General features: G+C 44.2%; 1 protein-coding gene across 3 annotated transcripts in view; it reads right to left on the reverse strand.

Annotated features, from left to right (window-relative positions):
• Nucleotides 1-19873, reverse strand: part of KCNH5 (potassium voltage-gated channel subfamily H member 5) — a 543084-nt gene that overhangs the window by 462008 nt on the left and 61203 nt on the right. The window lies entirely within an intron of this gene.

Below are 19873 nucleotides of genomic sequence, written 5' to 3' on the forward strand. Positions count from 1 at the left end.
CTTCCTCCTTAATTGTCGGCTAACAGCTGGGGGCGTGTCCGGCCATGATGTCACATTTGGGGGCGTAGCCAGGGTGGGGCAGCATGATTGCGTCATCGTGGCCCCGCCCCCTCTTCACAATGCCGTTATTTTCGGCATTGTGAAGCAGGGGGCAGGGCCACGATGACGTGATTCAGCTCAAATCGCGTCACCGCCCCCCCCCCTGCTGCGGGGGTTTTGATATTAACTCTGAGGTGGGTAGGGAGGGATGCTGGCTTCCGGAGGCTTGCCTGCCTTTCCGGGGGGCCAGGAGCGGGAGCCGAAAATCGGGAGGCTCCAGGCCAAATCGGGAGGGTAGGCAAGCCTGGGGGACGCATTTGATCACTGATGCTTTGCACAGCTGAGCAGCAAGTGGCTACTGAATAGATGCCGTGTGCATGGCATCTAAACAGTGCAGGGAGGAGAGCCCGGGGGCATCCCAGCTGCTCTGTGAACACTGGGCACGCCCCCAGACTGACGAAAATGGTGGCTGTGCTGTGCCCTCTCCCCATGGCCACATCTCCTTTCCGGACGTGCGCCTTAGATGCGCAGGGGTCCCGATTTACAAAGGTGAGGGGAGGTATCACTAAAGGACAGCTGGGGCTTGTACTATTGTTGTAAGAAGCCACACTGGTTTAAATAACACCCGGCTTCTGACTGTGTATCTGCAGCATTCAACTTAAGGGAGAGATATATCATGTGTCATTTTGCTATTGCAACCCATACTTGCTGACCTTTTGCCGACCAGCCAGTTCGCGATTGCAGGGGGCAGGGCTTGGTGGAGGTGGTAGGGTCTGGGGGCATGACAGCACGATTTCATCATTATAGCCCCACCCCCCACTATGGAATGCCGAGATCACCAGCATTGTGAAGGGGCGGAGCCACAATGAGGCAGTGAATATATATTGCTGGGTCAGTAATTATCCTATCTGTTTCCACTGATAGAAACCCTGAAAACATGACCTGTTGAGAGTACTGTACTTGAGGACTAGAAAGCAGAACTACTTAAAGAGGAATAACCAATTCTTAAACATGTGTCATGTGACATTGGCATTACATACAAGACTGAACTATGATCATATTTTTATGTTCCTTCTTTATAGTGGTCACTTATTTCCAGTGATAACACAGGTTTTAATGCTTTAGTAAGAGTTATGGAGCTATAATACACTGATATTCCCTTGGGAGTTAAGGTTACTAGTAATTGCAAGGAGATGCAGGACAGATGAACGCTGGAGAGGAAACAACGTGACTGTATTAGTATTATACATCTGAAACATAAAGCAATATAAAGTCAGCCTATTAAAAAGCTGTAAATAAGACATGACAAATACACAGCGCATATAGGAAATCAAACACTATCAATAGCAGATCCAGCAGAAAGCGGCTCATCTGACACTGCAGTTCTGCCAAAGAAATAAAGACTGTTTTAAAAGTTCCTTTCTGGTTCAAGCACCTACAAACAGGGCCGTAGAGAGCGCGGTCGGGCCCCGGTAAAGAGGGGGCATGGCCTAATGCGAGAGATGTGGCCACACCCCCTTGAAGATGTTAATAAAAAAACCACATTTTTGCTGCGCGCAGGGGAAGGGGCGCTGTGAGCCCCTCAGCCCGGCGCAAAGCCCCCCTCAGGCAGAGGAGATTGCTGCGGCTGCTGCTTAGCAGCCGCTAGCAATCTCCCACGTGCTGGGCAGCTGCGAGGGAGGGAGGCAGGAGGAAGGGAGGGGGCAGCGCCAGACCCGGGCCCCCGCCGAGCCCCTCTGGAAGCCCGGGCAAAGTGTACACGCTCCCCCCCTCTCGGCGCCCCGCCTACAAATATACAGTGGTGCTTGAAAGTTTGTGAACTCTTCAGAATTTTCGATATTTCTGCTGAAATTTGGCCTAAAACTACCTCAGATTTTCACAGTCCTAAAAGTAGATAAAGCGAACCAAATCAAACAAAGGAGACAAAAAAATTAAACATCTGGCATCTAATTTCACCTTCAAAATATCTAATTTCACCTTCAAAATATCTGCTAAGCCTGAAGGTTCACATACAAACCTTTAGGCTTAGCAGATATTTTGAAGGTGAAATTAGAGTCAGGTATTTTAAATCTATGGGATGACAATCAGGTGTTTTTAAAAGAACAGAGATCCATCAAAGTCTAATGTTCACAACACATGTTTATGAAAGTGTATCATGCCACGAACAAAGGAGATTTCTGAGGACCTCAGAAGAAGAGTTTTTGATGCTCATCAGGCTGGAAAAGGTTACAAGACCATCTCTAAAGAGTTTGGACTCCACCAATCAACAGTCAGACAGATTGTGTACAAATGGAGGAAATTCCAGACCATTATTACTCTCCCCAAGAGTGGTCAACCAACTAAGATCACGCCAAGAGCAAGGCGTCTAATAGATCGCAAGCTCATAAAGGAACCCAAGGTAACCTCTAAGCTACTGAAGGCCTTTCTCACATTAGCTAATGTTAATGTTCATGAGTCCACAATCAGGAAGACTATGAACAACAATGGTGTGCATGGTAGGATTGCAATGAGAAAGCTGCTGCTCTCCAAAAAGAACATTGCTGCCCATCTGCAGTTTGCTAAATATCACCATGGACAAGCCAGAAGACTATTGGAACAATGTTTTGTGGACAGATGAGTCCAAAATAGAGCTTTTTGCTTTAATTGAGAAGTGTTCTGTTTGGACTAAGGAGAACACTGCATTCCAGCATAAAAACCTCATGCCATTCTGTGAAACACGTGGTGGTATCATGGCTTGTTTTGCTGCATCTGGCCCAGGACAACTTGCCATCATTGATGGGACAATTAATTCCGAATTATACCAGAATATTCTAAAGAAAAATGTCAGGATGAGCTGCATCTCAAGAGAACGTGGGTCATGCAGCAAGACAACGACCCAGTGCACACAAGTTATTCATCCAAAGAATGATTAAAGAAGAATACATTTAAAGTTTTGGAATGACCAAGTCAAAGTCCTGACCTTAATCCAATCGAAATGTTGTGGAAGGACCTTAAGCAACCAGTTCATGGGAGGACATCCACCAACATAACTGAGTGGAAGCTGTTTTGTATGGCGGAATGGGGTAAATTCCTCCAAGCCGATGTTCAGGACTAATCAAAAATTACCAGAAACTTTTAGAAGCAGCTATTGCTGCACAAGGGGGTAATACCAGATACTAAAAGCAAAGGTTCACATACTTTTGCCACTCACAGATATGTGATATTGGATCATTTTCCTTAATAAAAATGAGCATGTCTAGGTAGTTTTAGACCAAATTGCATAAATATAGAAAATTCTGAAGGGTTCACAAACTTTCAAGCACCACTGTATGTGTTGTTTTAGATACACGTGGTTTATGTGGGAAGACTAGTGCACTTTTAGTGCTCCTTGGAAATATTGCATACTGTAGAATTGATAGCATGTCATAGTCCACATGTCTGCTTAGGTCTCACATGCTCTCTCCTTATTAAGGATACATCATTTTAAATGGTGTCTAATGTATGATATAAGTATGTATCCACAATCTATACTTACTGACTTTCTAAAAAAAACCTCTGGGAGGATCACAGAGGGGCAGTCCTATCTGATGGGTGTGTGGGGGGGGAGTCAGAATTCTTGTCATTGTGGGCCGACCCCCTGCTGTTTAGAGGTGCTATTTGTTGCATTTTACAGGAGGGCTGGAGCTATGCACCATTGTGGCCCCCCACACACACACAAACACACACACACACGCACACACTCTATTCAAAACCACTGTATACTGTATTTTACAGCAGGGTGCAGGGCTAGGATGATGCAAATTAATGCAAATTGTGTCAACCAACCTCCCGGCCATCCCATCGGCACCACATATTTGGGACTCTACATTTTCAAAAAGAAAGATAATCAGTTTAATTAGGTGCATTCACACCCTCAAATCACACTTATATAAAAGAACGATTTTTATTGGGTATACCTTATAAAGACTAGTATCTATTGGTCTAGAAATATTAATAAGAGTACTAATATCCTACTCTACTTCTTATATATAAAAAATTATATTTTAATAAGTACTGTATATCCTTCAATAGGGTCATCAAGCAAAATATAATTATTAAAATTTATGTAGAAGTATGTATAAGAGTGATAAAGAAAATAAATTTAATAGGTGAATAAAGACTTAATTAAAAACTATGGCTGTGTGCCAAAGTCTATTTCAGTTTAGTCACTGTGTGTGTTTCAAAGATGTATCTATTCTTTAAATTTGATACATTTATTGCAAAGTTTTAAAGATACAAAAGTATCAGAATGACTGTCAGCCAGAAATGTAGCTAATTCAGACCTGGTTATTTTTATTCAATCCAGGTTGCATGCTTCCACATTATGCTGTGTATGAGACATGTGCTAAAGGAATTAATCTGATGATAATATATTATTCAATATATTGTATGGTTATATAGTTAAAATGCTATTATTTTGTATTTAATTGTCACAATAATAATTCCTTATAGTTATAGTGCATAGTCATGAGCGGCAACTTCACGTGCAGGTGATATTCGTCAGTTATTCCCATACATTTAACAAGGACAATGAAGGGTTAAACCAATTTCTGTACTGTGTGGTCATTTATTAAGTACAAACACATCAGAACTGTAAAGATAGTAGTGTATGGGAAAGTTCTTGGAAAGTTGTCAAGTGTGTTACAATGTACTGCTACCACACAAACACACATGCATTGGTATTGTTTTTCTGTCACAATCCAGTTAACCTACAGTCTTTGGAATGTTGGAGGAAACCCACGTAAACATAGAAAGAGCATACAGACTACTCACAGATACGAGCCTGTTCGGAATCAAATCTATGACTCCAGTAGTGTTAGGCATTCTCACCTACTCTCCTGTTTGTTACAGAAGGCTCCCGAATTTTAGGGGAGCCCCCCGCAACCCCGGAAGAGTATTCTGATCTCCACATCCCGGAGATGAAGTGGGCATGGAAGATAATTGCCGGGATTCGCGGCTCTTTATGGAGGACAAACTCCAAAAGGCAACATTTAGCCTCGCCCCCTCAACTGTGATTCATGGCAGCTTGCCGTGATGGGGGGCGGGGCCTAATGACATAGACACCCAGCCCCGCCCCACGAAGTGTCCAGCTGTCTCTCCTCTACAGGCATCTCCTGGAAAGGAGATATTAAAAGTCAGTAAGTATGGTGTGAGGCAGCAATGCTAACCACTGTCCTGCCTCATATTGATATAATGTCTGCTATTTTGAGCATTAATAGCGGTCTGATATTGACAGTTTCCGGGGATCTCAGAAGAGCAATCGGGCACTGTACAAACACAGCCAGCGCTTCCCATTACAGCACCACTGCAAAACAGCAATGAACTGTCTTTCTCAGCCAGCAGCACGCCGAGGCTCGAGAGAAACTGCAGTAAGATATAAATTTCACAGCTAACAGCTGCCTGAGCAAATGATATTTGGCTCCATGATCTCTTCTTAAAAGCCTGAAAATAATCTTAGAACTGGATGCAACTCACCAACCCAAGAACGAGCATATTGTCACATAAATGATGTCCTTTTCCCAGCATGTGTTATTATAATTACGTTGCTGTTTTCCCTGAATAAAAATAAAATATACACTTACAATTTGTCTTATATGTGCTATGGACACTTATGCTACAACAAACTTGCTGACTTTATGTTACTCCTCTCCGGGAAAAGTCGGCAGAGGAGATGAAGCTGACCACATAGGGGATGGGGCCCTCACGTCATTAGGCCCCACTGCTGCTAAATGCCACGAATTGTGGGTCCGTGGGGAACAGGCGGTGCTACAGCAACATAATTTTCACCCACCCCCTCCAAACTGACTCACATAACTGGTATTATTTCCTCAGCCTATAGAATTTGGAGGATTCATAAAAATTTTATCTGATAGGTGCTGCCGAAGGATTTGTATAGCAGCTATACAAAGGCGTGGGTTCAGCCTCCAAATATGTAATAGCAAAAGGGGATTGTACAGTGCGAAAGATATCTAAACACATACAAATAATTAGCTTAAAGCTTGATTAAAGGACATTACAAATATATCATATTTTTAATATAGAAATAACAATGGTAACAATTACAAACATAATATGGAAGTAACAATAGCAACAATTACAAACATAATATGGAAATAACAATGGTAACAATTACAAACATAATATGGAAATAACAATGGTAACAATTACAAACATAATATGGAAATAACAATGGTAACAATTACAAACGTAATATGGAAATAACAATGGTAACAATTACAAACATAATATGGAAATAACAATGGTAACAATTACAAACATAGAGGGTGATTCAGTAGTGGACAGAATTGCAAAGCCGCAACCAAGCAACTTTGCAATTCCGTCCTTGCAATTATGGTAATGCAGCAAGAGGCGTCATGCCTCCTGCATGTATAACTTATCCGAGCCGTGTCCAAGGACGCAACATCGGATAATCTGCAATCACATCAGCCGGCTGAATGACCCATGGGGTCACGCAACCAGCCGCCGCAGATACAACAAAGAGGCCAGGAAATCTTCGGCAGCCAACAGAGATCCTGGCCTCTACCCACAGAGGCCGTCCCCTCCCGCCCACAAATGACAGCAGACTGCCGATTACTGACAGTCTGCTGTCGGACTGTGTGCAAACATGCATGACCCGTACTGCACATGGGTACTAAGGGTCCGGCGCCTGCACAGATATCCGACCATCAGGAATCTGCGTTCAGCAGTGCACTAGCATGCACTGCTGAATAAGGCCCATAATACGTATAGATCCTATAAAACCGGTCAATGGTATTTTTTAGGCAAAATCTGACAAGATATTGTTGTGGGTCACTGGTATGCCCAAATAAGTGGGTACCAATAATAACAGATGGCAGACCAGTGGCAAATGTAACTTCAAAAGTTAATAGGTGTTAGAAAGAAGTGAGGTATATTCGGGTAATTTCCAGTTAGCAGATAGTTATAGTACCAGCTTGTAGGTACAGTCTTTTGCAAGAAAGCTCGCAGTTAGTGGTTTCCATTGGACACTTTTGGGCCACTTGTCCTTCCTTATCCGGACCAGGATTAGGCAGGATTTTTTGGGATATCCAGCGTTTACAACCATCAGCTACATTTGGCCCACTACAACGACTTGTCAGATTTTGCCTAAATACCATTGATCTATCTTTTATATGATCTATATGTATTGTTTGTAATTATGTTACCATTATTTCCATATTAAATATTGTACAGTTTTTGTTGTACTTAAAGCTGTATGCTACGATTTCTTATGTGTTTAGACTTCCTTATTTCCACATCCTACCTACTGCACTAGGAAGTGGGTGGGATATGGGAGAAACACCTACTCTTTCAGTGGTCCGGGGACTGCGTGTAACATCGGGATTCTTATGTACCTTCCAGGAGAGTAGGTAAGTATGTGCCACAATGGTACTTGTAAGACCTGAGTGATACCCGCACACTCATATGATACGCTTCCTGGGATATCATTGTTACATGAGACATTCCTCTTGTTAGACACAGGGCTGGCATAATGTGGTAAGCCTCGTAAGCAAAGCAGTGAGGCACCGGGCTGGAGAGGCACTCTCGTTGCTCCGCGACTATCCACTGCTGCTGTACATGTGAAATTGTATGCCAGACAGCAGCGGTAAGGCACTTCAGCGCCAATCCCCCAGTGCTGCTGCTGCTGTAAATAGGAAAACTGTTTTCCCTGCTACAGCAGTCGTCCAGTGGCCGAGGCCCCATCCCATCCTTTGGGCCATGACACCCCCACCCCCCACATTTCCTTGCTGAGCTAGAGCATGGCAGCCACTCAGTGCTGCAGTCTGTGCAGTGAAACACTGCGGTGTGCAGACACTGCTGAGGACTGTGCAGCGGGTCACTGCGGTACTGCAAGTCCCAGGAAATGTCCTGTAGAGCTGGGGCAGTGTTGGAAAAGGGTCCTTCTGACTGCGGAGGATGTAGGTAGTACTCTGGCTAGGGAGAAAGGGGGTAGTGCTCTCTGGGGAGAATGGAGGTAGTACTTTGGCTGAGAGGTGGGGAGAATGGAGATCATACATTCTGGATGAGAACTGGGGTGGATGGGGGGTTGTACTCTCTGGCTTGGAAGGATGTGTGCAGTACTCTAGGAAGGATGGGGGTAGCACTCTGGCTGAGAGCTGAGGAGGGTGCGATAGTCTCTCTGGTTGAGAGCTGGGGCGCATAGGTTATGTACTCTGGATGGGGAGGATGGGGATCATACTCTTGGTGAGAGCAAGGGCCTGATGGGGGTAGTACTCTCCAAATGAGAGCTGGGGAGGAACGAACAGGTACTCTGGCTGGGGAGAATGGGGTAGTACTCTCTGGAAGGGGTAGTATGTTCTGGCTGGGGAAATGGGGGTAGTGCGTTCTAGCTGGGGGTAGTACTCTCCAGGATGAAGGTAGTACTCTGGCTGAAAGGTGGGGAGGATGGGGGCAGTGCTTTCTTTGTAAGAGCTGGGGAGTATAGGGTAAGTACTCTGGCTGGGGAGGATGGGGGTCATACTCTTGGTAAGAGCTGGGCCCGATGGGGGGGTAGTACTCTCTGGGTGAGAGCTGAGCCAGATAGGGTAGTACTCTCTAGATGAGAACTGGGGAGGATAGGGTAGGTACTATGGCTGGGTAGGATGGGGGTCATTCTCTTGGTGGGAGCTGGGCCTGATGGGGTGGTAGTATTCTCTAGGTGAGAACTGGGGAGGATAGGGTAGGTACTATTACTGGGGAAGATGTGGTTAGTACTCAATGGGTGAAAGCTGGGCCTGATGGGGGTAGTACTATCTGGGTGAGAGCTGGGGCGGATGGGGGTAGTACTCTCTTCAGGGCCAGACTAAGGGAGGGGCAACAGGGGTGGTCATCCTGGGGCCCCCACACACAGAGGGGCCCCTCCCCCATATCACCCGCGAATCGCGGCATTACGCTGTGAGGGGTCGGAGCCTAATGATGTGAGGTGCCCGCCCCCATTAGCAACCTGCAGCTGCTGGATACAAGCAAGTGTCTGTGTACTGTGTTTGTGTGTATATATGTGTACTGTATGTGCTATTGTATATACAGTATGTGTGTATATATGTGCACTGGATGTGCTATTGTATATACAGTATGTGTGTATATATGTGTACTGTATGTGCTATTGTATATACAGTATGTGTGTACAGGGCTACAACTAGGGGTGGACTAGAGGTGCACGTGCACTGGGTGCCGGATTGCAGGGGGTGAAAAAAGCTGACTCGAGGTGGCTTGGGGGCTGCAGATTCAGAAAATGGCCATCCAAAAATGGCCACCGACAAAGAGGAGACAAATGCTAGAGGTCCTTACTGGCCCTCTAGTGTCTGTCTCCTCCTTGGCGGTGGCCATTTTTGGATGGCCTCTTTCAGCAGATTCCATGCAGACTAGCCATCCGCATGGACTCTGCTGAAAACGGCCATCCAAAAGTGGCCGCCGCCTAGGAGGAGACAGATGCCAGCGCAATGCACACAGTGTTCCCGGCACCGGGAGCGCTGGTGCTGCCGGGAGAAGATGCTGAAAGCTGCATTTTCTCCTGTGAAATTCCCTGGCAACGAGCATAAACCCCTCTGGCAACGACCAAAAACCCCCCTGGCAATGAGCATAAACCCTTGGCAATGAGCATGTAACCCCTGGCAACGAGTATGTAACCCCTGGCAACAAGCATGTAACCCCATGGCAACGAGCATAAACCCTTGGCAACGAGCATGTAACCCCTGGCAACGAGCATGTAACCCCTGGCAACAAGCATGAAAACCCCTGGCAACAAGCATGAAACCCCCTGGCAACAAGCATGAAACCCCATGACAACGAGCATGTAACCCCATGGCAACGAGCATGTAACCCCAAGGCAACGAGCATGTAACCCCAAGGCAACGAGCAGGTAATTTTAAAGTAATTAGAAGCCTTACTGTGGGGCATAAAATGGTGTCGGGCAAATATGTAACTAAGTGGCACTTTGGTAATAGGCATTACAGTGTGTGGCATAATGTGTAATGGGCTTTATGGTGTGTGTAATAATGCTAGTCACTATATCAGGGACGTCTGAGTAGTGCACTGCCTTATGGAGGAGCAAGGACAAACTCCAGGTACAGGAAGGGAGGGGGCGCAAAATTGCTGCCTTGCACCGGGTGACAGATATCCTAGTTTTGGCCCTGATGTGTATATATGTGTACTGTATGTGCTATTGAATATACAGTATGTGTGTATATATGTGTATGCATGTGTTAATGTGTATATATGTGTTAGTGTGTGTATACTGTGTTTGTATATGTGTGTTTGTATGTATTTAGGTGTGTGTATACTATATATGTGTGTGTTAGTATGTTTTATATATAATGTATACGTTTGCTACATATATATATATATATATTTATATATATGTGTGTGTTTAACACACACATGGGGGGAGTAGGATTAGGCTCCACGTGGTGGGTGGGGCGGGGGGAGTAGGCTCCGTGTGGCTTGGTAGGGGCCCCCACAATTTAGTTGCCCCAGGGCCCCCACAAGCCTTAATCTGGCCCTGACTCTCTGGGTGAGAGCTGGGGTGGATGGGGGTAGTACTCTCTTGGTGAGAGCTTTGGAGGATATGATAGGTACTCTCTGGGTGAGAACTGGGCTTGATGGGGTAGTATTTATGGATGCAAGCTGGGGTGGATGTGGCTCCTATGTAATTGAACGCTGGGGCAGATGGGGGCACTCTGTAGCTAAACATTGGGTAGAATTGGTTGGTATCCTCACTGCCGGGATCCTGACTACATCCCCATATTTGAGTACTGTGTGACAGAGCTGAGAAAATACCTTGGCTGACATTGGGACACTGCAGTGCTGGCTCTTCCTGGTCTCTATCCTATGTGCCAACCATCTGTATAATGGAATGTGGTTGTCTCTCTGGCTGTATAAGGGGAGTGTGGTTCTAATTGCACAGTACATCTTTTATGAGAAAGGATTTGTTACAAATTATTCGACTACAGGATCTGTCACAATTAGCCGATCAATACGTATACAGACTGCAGCTAATAGTTATCTCATTTCCAACTATTCAATACTGGACAATTTCCCAGCGTCTGGGGTGCTATGCTCAGTCAAAAAGCACCTGGACTGTGTTTGCAGTAATATTTATTTTCGGTATGTGCTAACAACAAATCTATAGCATAAATAATTGCAACTGAAAAATGTGAACTCTGCTTGTTTATGAATTCATATGAATGTTATTCATACAAAGACACTGAGTCATTTTGAAAGTATATTGTTCAATAGCAATCTAGTTGTGTTTAGTAACTGTGCATGGTTTATATGTAACCAAGTGTTTATAATTTTTATGAATTTCTCCTTGGATATATATATATATAATGAAAAATATTTTTTATACATATATACGTGATTAGTTATTGCACCAGTGTAGATTGTTTGATTCATTTTACCCTCTCCCCATCACCGTTTCTCTCTTGTCACCTACTGCCTCTCCCTGTCACCCTCTCCCCATTACCCTCTATCTCCTGTCATCCTCTCCCTGTCACCCACTGCCTCTCCCAATTACCCTCTATCTCCTGTCATCCTCTCCCTGTCACCCACTGCCTCTCCCAATTACCCTCTATCTCCTGTCATCCTCTCCCTGTCACCCACTGCCTCTCCCCATCACCCTCTATCTCCTGTCACCCTCTCCACATTACCCTCTATCTCCTGTCATCCTCTCCCTGTCACCCACGGCCTCTCCCCATTACCCTCTATCTCCTGTCATCCTCTCCCTGTCACCCACTGCCTCTCCCCATTACCCTCTATCTCCTGTCATCTTCTCCCTGTCACCCACTGCCTCTCCCCATTACCCTCTATCTCCTGTCATCCTCTCCCTGTCACCCACTGCCTCTCCCCATTACCCTCTATCTCCTGTCATCCTCTCCCTGTCACCCACTGCCTCTCTGTCAGGTTACGGCCTAGGATCGGCCATTACTCACCCCAGCGCCGACTTCCCCTGACTTCACGAGCAGTCAGACGTCAGGTGCAGCGGCGAATGACACGATGAGGATTATGCCTCAGGCCCGCTTGGACTTCCATCTGCTGCCCTGTGACCTGGTTACTGCATTTGCCGTCATGGGCACAGCCATGACAGTCTTCATCACCTGACTGATCCTTTACCCAATGGTAGCGTGGTTGCTGTCAGCTGACGCTGTCCTCCAATGGACTGCTACCTTAGGTATATAACTGGGATCTGGACAGCAGGAAGTTGCCTGTACAACGTTGTTTCTTCTGGTGTATGGTTGCCGTAATTACATTCCAAGTTCCGTGCTCCTCTCTTGTCAGAGCTACTTCTAATGTTATCCTCAGCATCTGTGCTGCAACTCCAGCCACAGCGTGTGTACCGTACCATCATCAAGTGCATCTCGTGATACCGTTCCTCAGTGTCTGTGCTGTGACTCCAGCCATAGCGTGTTTACTCTGTACCATCATCAAGTACATCTCGTGATACCATCCCTCATCCACACATACTCTGGGCTCAATTCAGACACGCTCGCTAGATGCGTTCGTACGCACCCAGTGTATGCAAATCTGGCCAACCCACAGCAAGGCAGGCGATCGCAAGGCATTGGCATGCCCACTATGTTGTGGCGTGCGATTGCATTGTGTATGCTAATGCCCACCAGCCTGTCTTAAGATGCCCACTTGTGCTCGTCATCTCCAGGAAGTGTATACAGCCATCGGTACATCGGGTTCCATCGAATCTGACCACAGCGCTTGCGGTTGACTGTACCCTACCACAAGCACTGCGAGAAGTTCAGTGTATTATTCAACCAGGTGATGTGTACTATGACACTGCCTGTTAATTATGCATGGCCCAGAAACGGTGTGAAAACACTCTGGCACGCCTGCGTCCGCAACTCCACTCACCCGTTACTACTGGCCTGCCCCTGTTACCACCCACAAACGGCCTCTCCTGTCACTCATTCCACTGAGCTGTCTTTGCAGGGCGAGTGAGCACATTACGATCGCTCATATTAGTTTGCACACGTGCACTGCGAACTATACGCATGCGCACATTAGCGAACATCATCTGCAATGAGCGGCCACTTGCTAGCGAGCGCGTCTGAATCAGGTCCTTAGTTCCCATTCCCATGATATTTCATTATGATACGCAAATATTCCAAAATACGGAATATTCCGATATCCAAAATACCCATGGTCCCAAGTATTTTGGATATGGGAGACTCAACCCGTATATATATATATATATATATATATATATAAAACGATGCAAAGGTGCGGCACTCTCATCAAAAAAATACAAGACAACTATGCCAATTTAACGGGAAGCAATCGGGAAGCCGACTGCCTATATACTGGCAGCCGGCTTCCCGACTGTCTTATCCCGGCAAGGGTGAAATGCCGGGCGTCTAGATTTAGACGCCCGCATTTCCCCGACGCCGGGAGACCGGCGCCCGGCACCACGATCGTAGTGATGCCAGGCGCCGCAAGCGGACAGCCGCGGGGGGGAGGGTTAGGTTTAGGGCTAGAGGGAGGGAGGGTGAGGGTTAGGCACCCCCCCAGGGGACTTTGGTTTAGGTAGCGGGGAAGGGGGTGGTTAGGGTTAGGCACTTAGAGGGGGGATTAGGGTTAGGCACTTGGGGGGGAAGTTAGGGTTAGGCACCCCTAAGGAGGGCGGTATTTCATACCCATTCCCAATTTAACTACCAGTATACATTATCTTCAGGATAACAATACAAACAACAGTAATCTTACCTTAAATACTGTAACACCACATGTGGAAGCGGGACCGGCAACCCGTCCGGTGTCGGCTTTGAATGACGTCATCACGCAAGCAGCGTCGCAGGTTTGTGACGTAGTGCCCGTCACCAAGCAACAGTAGTAAACACATGAACTAAAGCACTAAAGCAGAAAAGAGATCAAGAATAGAAAATACATTAAAAATATCAACCAATATAAATACCTATATAAATGTATAAATACATAAATACAACGTAACACAAAAAAAGCAAAAAATTAGAAAAACTAACAAAATGATGCATATCATATTAAAGAATACAATAAAGAATTAACTATATAAGGTAGTTAAAAACACGACAATACATTGGATTCATTTAAACCTCTAGGACAAATAACATCCAAGCGGTGAATCCACCGAGCTTCACACTGAAATAATAGACGACCCCAGTTACCCCCCCTCCTAAGAGGTGGAATGTGGTCTATCATGTGATAGCGTAGGCTGGCAAGATTATGTTTGTGTGCAACAAAAAGGCGAGCGACAGGTTGTTCGCTCATCCCACTTAACAAGGCTGATCTAATACTGGAACGATGCATAGCCATACGTTCCTTAAATTTACACTGGGTTTTGCCAATGTAAGTTAAACCGCATGGACATAGGATTTGATACACAACATGCGTACTATTACAGGTGAAGTGATGTAATATTTGATATTTTTTTCCGGAATGTGGATGGTTAAAGGTATTGCCTGGAATCAAGTATCTACAAGTAACGCATGAACATTTAAAACAACCTGGTCTTTTATTTGATAAAAAATGCTGACTAGATTTATCTACTGTTATGTCAGCCTTAACTAGGAGGTCAAGCAAGTTACTCCCTCTAGAATAGCTAGGCATAATCATAGTACCCAGCAAAGGTAAAGTATTATCAGTTTGAATGATAGACCAGTGTTTTTTAGTAATCTTACCATTATCAGTAGACCTCACAATAAATCGATTGACCCAAGGTAGCTTCTTTTTAATAGTGGATTTAGAATTCTTCAGTAATAAGTTAGACCTGTCTAATGCTAACACCCTGTCCTTAGTTTCAAGTAAGCTGGTACGCATGTAACCACGCAATGTAAATTTCTCAATCAGATTGTCCATCTGACAACCTGCTACCACAGGATCACTATTAATCCGCATAATCCTCAGCATCTGGGAATATGGGAGACCCATTTTAAGAATCATAGGGTGACAGCTATGCATATGGAGCAGGGTATTGCGGGCAGTTGTTTTAGTGAAGACAGATGTAGACAGGGTATCATTACTCTTAGAGATTTGCACATCGAGAAAGTCAATACTAGCCTGATCCATCCTAACAGTGAGTTTCACAGGACAATCGGTGGTTATTTTGCTGACTAATCATGTTCAGAAAAGATGTATCACTATCATTCCAAACAAGAAATATATCGTCTATAAACCTTGTGAAAAATAACATTTTAGATGATATAGATGGATCATTACAGAAGATCTCCTGTTCGATATTAAACATATAATTGTTAGCATACACTGGTGCCATGGCCGAACCCATGGCACAGCCAGTAAGCTGCAAATAAAAAGAGCCATCGAACAGAAAGAAATTCTTTGTAAGCACAAATTTAGCAAGGTTTAAACAAAACTCAATGAAACTAGTATCATATAGACCACTCTGGATCAATAAGTGCCTCATACTAGAGAGCCCAACATCATGAGGTATCACTGTATAAAGGCTTGTGACATCGGCACAAACCATCCAGGCCTCCTGTGGAACTGTCCCTAATAATTTCAATTTGTTGAGTATTGTAGTATCCAACAAAAAGTGCGGATGTTTTTGTATCAGAGGTTGTAAGATGGAGTCAATAATGATAGATACAGATTGAATCAAAGATCCACTTGCACTAATAATTGGACATCCCGGAGGTGGAATAATGCCCTTATGCACCTTAGGAAGGGTGTACAATAAGGGTATTACAGGATATTCAGGTAATAATGCTGAGAATAATGGTCCATCGATGATGCCGCTATCACGGGCAATGGTAAGAAGATTCAATAGTTCTTGTCTAAAGATAGGAGTGGGATCACTCTGTAGCATACGGTAAGTCAATGTATCACACAGTTGACGACAGATGTCAGCCACATAATCATTGTGATCCTGCAGCACTATCGTGCCGCCCTTGTCAGCCAGATGAATTATTAATTCTTTATTAGTAGATAACGTCTTTAAAGCCATCCGCTCCAAAGGAGATAAATTGGGATGGAAGTCACTTGGATTATTAACTATTTCTTTAACCTCCTGGTCAAGAATTCTCATGAACGTCCTAATGCTTGCACTCGATGAAGTGGGTTCAAAATTAGAACGCTGCTGGATTTTCCTTAATTGGGAAGGAATCATGTCAGTAGGTAATGAAGTATCAGATTTAGCAAAAAACTCCTTAAGTTTGAGTTGACGATTCAATTGATGCATTTCAATCTGCCATCTAAAATCATTGAACGGTACATTAGGTACGAAAGATAGACCCCTATTCAATAAACTATATTCAGACATTGATAAATCATATGAAGAAAAGTTAAAAATTATTTCTTCTTCAGAATGGGCGGTCTTCCACGTGCCTTGCCTCATGCATTGCCCCCCTCTTCGGGTAAATCCACGGCCAGGCTGGCTACCTTGGACCGGATATTTATACTTTGTGCTGCTCATAATCCAATTCAACTCTGTTGAGTTTTTCCTTTTTGAACTTTATTAGATCACGTTTATATAAAGCGATCTGATTGTTCAATTTGTTAGTCCAATCTGTGTTAATATCGGCAATTAAAATTGGCATATGTTTCTTTTCAAAAAAATCAATCTTATCTTTTATTGATGTTAACTCTTTCTTGGATTGCTCAATGACTAAAAGCATTAAGTCAAATGAGCATTTATTGAGGATCGCAATCCACCTCTTGCAGAATTGAGGATCATACCAGCCAATGGTAGGGCAATTATTCATTCTAAAGTCCCTAGGGATCATTTTTGCATGGAAATAATCACTCAATGAAATCCCATGATACTGAAAATCAATTTCCGTTTTTTTAGTTTTAATAAATCCCTGTAAATGATGTCAGTGGATAAAGCTTCCAATTGCTCAGACATACTGGACCTCATTCAGAGTCGGTCGAAGCGGCCGCCCGGTCGTACGGAAAAAGGGGCCGGATATTCAAATGATTCCCTCGCAAGTCGCGTCCCTAAGTTCGGATCGGTAGTTGGCCGACCAAGGGGAGGAAGCAGTCGGAAGACAAAAAAATACGCCCCCTTCTCGTACGCATTGCACATCATCTCCGGGCATATAAGGATTAATCGAGACCTTCGGGAACCATCGGCACTGGTCATAGAGCTTAAGGTTGACCATACCCTCTCTTAAGCTCTACGATCATGTCAGTGTAAAAACCTCCCATGTCACATGTGCCATGACGCTACTTTGTTAATTATGCACTCCCATAATCCCTATGCACTCCCATAAAACGCCGTTCGCATAATGAGGCACGCCTGCATTCGGATCTCCACTCCCCCGTTTTCAAGCACCTTCCCCTGTTACCACGCACAAACGCCTCCATCTGTCACTCAAACTACCGACCTGGCTGTGTTCAAGGAGAGAGAAATTTCTGATCGTAGCGGCTAGTTTGCGCACGCGCATTGCGAACTTTACGCATTCGCAGTATAGCAAACATCGGTGGCGTACGACCGTGCGGCCGCTTCGACCGACTCTGAATGAGGTCCACATTCCTGATATAGGATCGGATATGATCAGCATCGGATTCCGAGTAGTTAAAAACATCTCCAGCAGGAAATAGCAATGGATTAAATGGTAACTGATTTAATGGTAACTCAGAGTCAATAACTGCTTTTTCAGCCATGTTCAGCCATGGCATTATTCCACCTCCGGGATGTCCAATTATTAGTGCAAAGGGATCTTTGATTCAACCTGTGTCTATCTTTATTGACTCCATCTTACAACCTCTGATACAAAAACATCCGCACTTTTTGTTGGATACTACAATGTTTCTCAACAAATTGAAAATATTAGGGACAGTTCCACAGGAGGCCTGGATGGTTTGTGCCGACGTCACGAGCCTTATACAGTGATACCTCATGATGTTGGGCTCTCTAGTATGAGGCACTTATTGATCCAAAGTGGTCTATATGATACTAGTTTCATTGAGTTTTGGTTAAACCTTGCTGAATTTGTGCTTACAAAGAATTTCTTTCTGTTCGATGGCTCTTTTTATTTACAGCTTACTGGCTGTGCCATGGGTTCAACTGACCGCAATACCCTGCTCCATATGCATAGCTGTCACCCTATGAGTCTTAAAATGGGTCTCACATATTCCCAGTTGCTGAGGATTATGCGGATTAATAGTGATCCCGTGGTAGCAGGTTGTCTGATGGACAATCTGATTGAGAAATTTACATTGCGTGGTTACATGCGTACCAGCTTACTTGAAACTAAGGACAGGGTGTTAGCATTAGACAGGTCTAACTTATTACTGAAGAATTCTAAATCCACTATTAAAAAGAAGCTACCTTGGGTCAATCGATTTAATGTGAGGTCTACTGATAATGGTAAGATTACTAAAAAACACTGGTCTATCATTCAAACTGATAATACTTTACCTTTGCTGGGTACTATGATTATGCCTAGCTATTCTAGAGGGAGTAACTTGCTTGACCTCCTAGTTAAGGCTGACATAACAGTAGATAAATCTAGTCAGCATTTTTTATCAAATAAAAGACCAGGTTGTTTTAAATGTTCATGCGTTACTTGTAGATACTTGATTCCAGGCAATACCTTTAACCATCCACATTCCGGAAAAAAATATCAAATATTACATCACTTCACCTGTAATAGTACGCATGTTGTGTATCAAATCCTATGTCCATGCGGTTTAACTTACATTGGCAAAACCCAGTGTAAATTTAAGGAACGTATGGCTATGCATCGTTCCAGTATTAGATCAGCCTTGTTAAGTGGGATGAGCGAACAACCTGTCGCTCGCCATTTTGTTCCACACAAACATAATCTTGCCAGCCTACGCTATCGCATGATAGACCACATTTCACCTCTTAGGAGGGGGGGTAACCGGGGTCATCTATTACTTCAGTGCGAAGCTCGGCGGATTCACCGCTTGGATGTTATTTCTCCTAGAGGTTTAAATGAATCCAATGTATTGTCGTGTTTTTAACTACCTTATATAGTTAATTCTTTATTGTATTCTTTAATATGATATGCATCATTTTGTTGGTTTTTCTATTTTTTTGCTTTTTTTGTGTTGCGTTGTATTTATACATTTATATAGGTATTTATATTGGTTGACATTTTTAATGTATTTTCTATTCTTGATCTCTTTTCTGCTTCAGTGCTGTAGTTCATGTGTTTACTGCAGTTGCTTGGTGACGGGCACTACGTCACACGCCTGCGACGCTGTGTGCGTGATGACGTCCTTCAAAGCCGACACCGGACGGGTTGCCGGTCCCTCTCCCGTCGCGGCTACCACATGTGGTGTTACAGTATTTAAGGTAAGTTCACTGTTGTTTGTATTGTTATCCTGAAGATAGTGCATACTGGTACTGAAACGTTGATTTAAATTGGCATAGTAGTCTTCTATTTTTTTGATGAGAGTGCCGCACCTTTGCATTCCTCTATCCCCATTTTGTGAAGGCACCTCTAAAGTTATTGCTTGTTGTTGGGAGTGCCGGACCTACCTTGGACTATATATATATATATTATATATAAAAAAGATAAATGAAGTGCGGCACTCAGAGGATTTGGTATACAAAAGAAGGATTTACTCCTGTGGTGACCACAGGAGTAAATCCTTCTTTTGCATACTAAATCCTCTGAGTACCGCACTTCATTTATCTTTACTGTGGTGGGTCTGGAGTCCGGACGCACATGTGCTGGCAACAAGGTGCATATTGTTGTGTTTCAGTGAGTGCTGGATCTTTTTGAAATATATATATATATATATATATATATATATATATATAAAACAGTCCAAAGATCCGGCACTCAAGTCATAAAGATGTATACTTGCCGGGTGCCCTCCTCAG

This window comes from Taudactylus pleione, unplaced genomic scaffold, assembly GCF_031769625.1.
Source record: "Taudactylus pleione unplaced genomic scaffold, aTauple2 ptg000113l, whole genome shotgun sequence".
In the NCBI taxonomy this organism is placed as follows: Eukaryota; Metazoa; Chordata; class Amphibia; order Anura; family Myobatrachidae; genus Taudactylus; species Taudactylus pleione.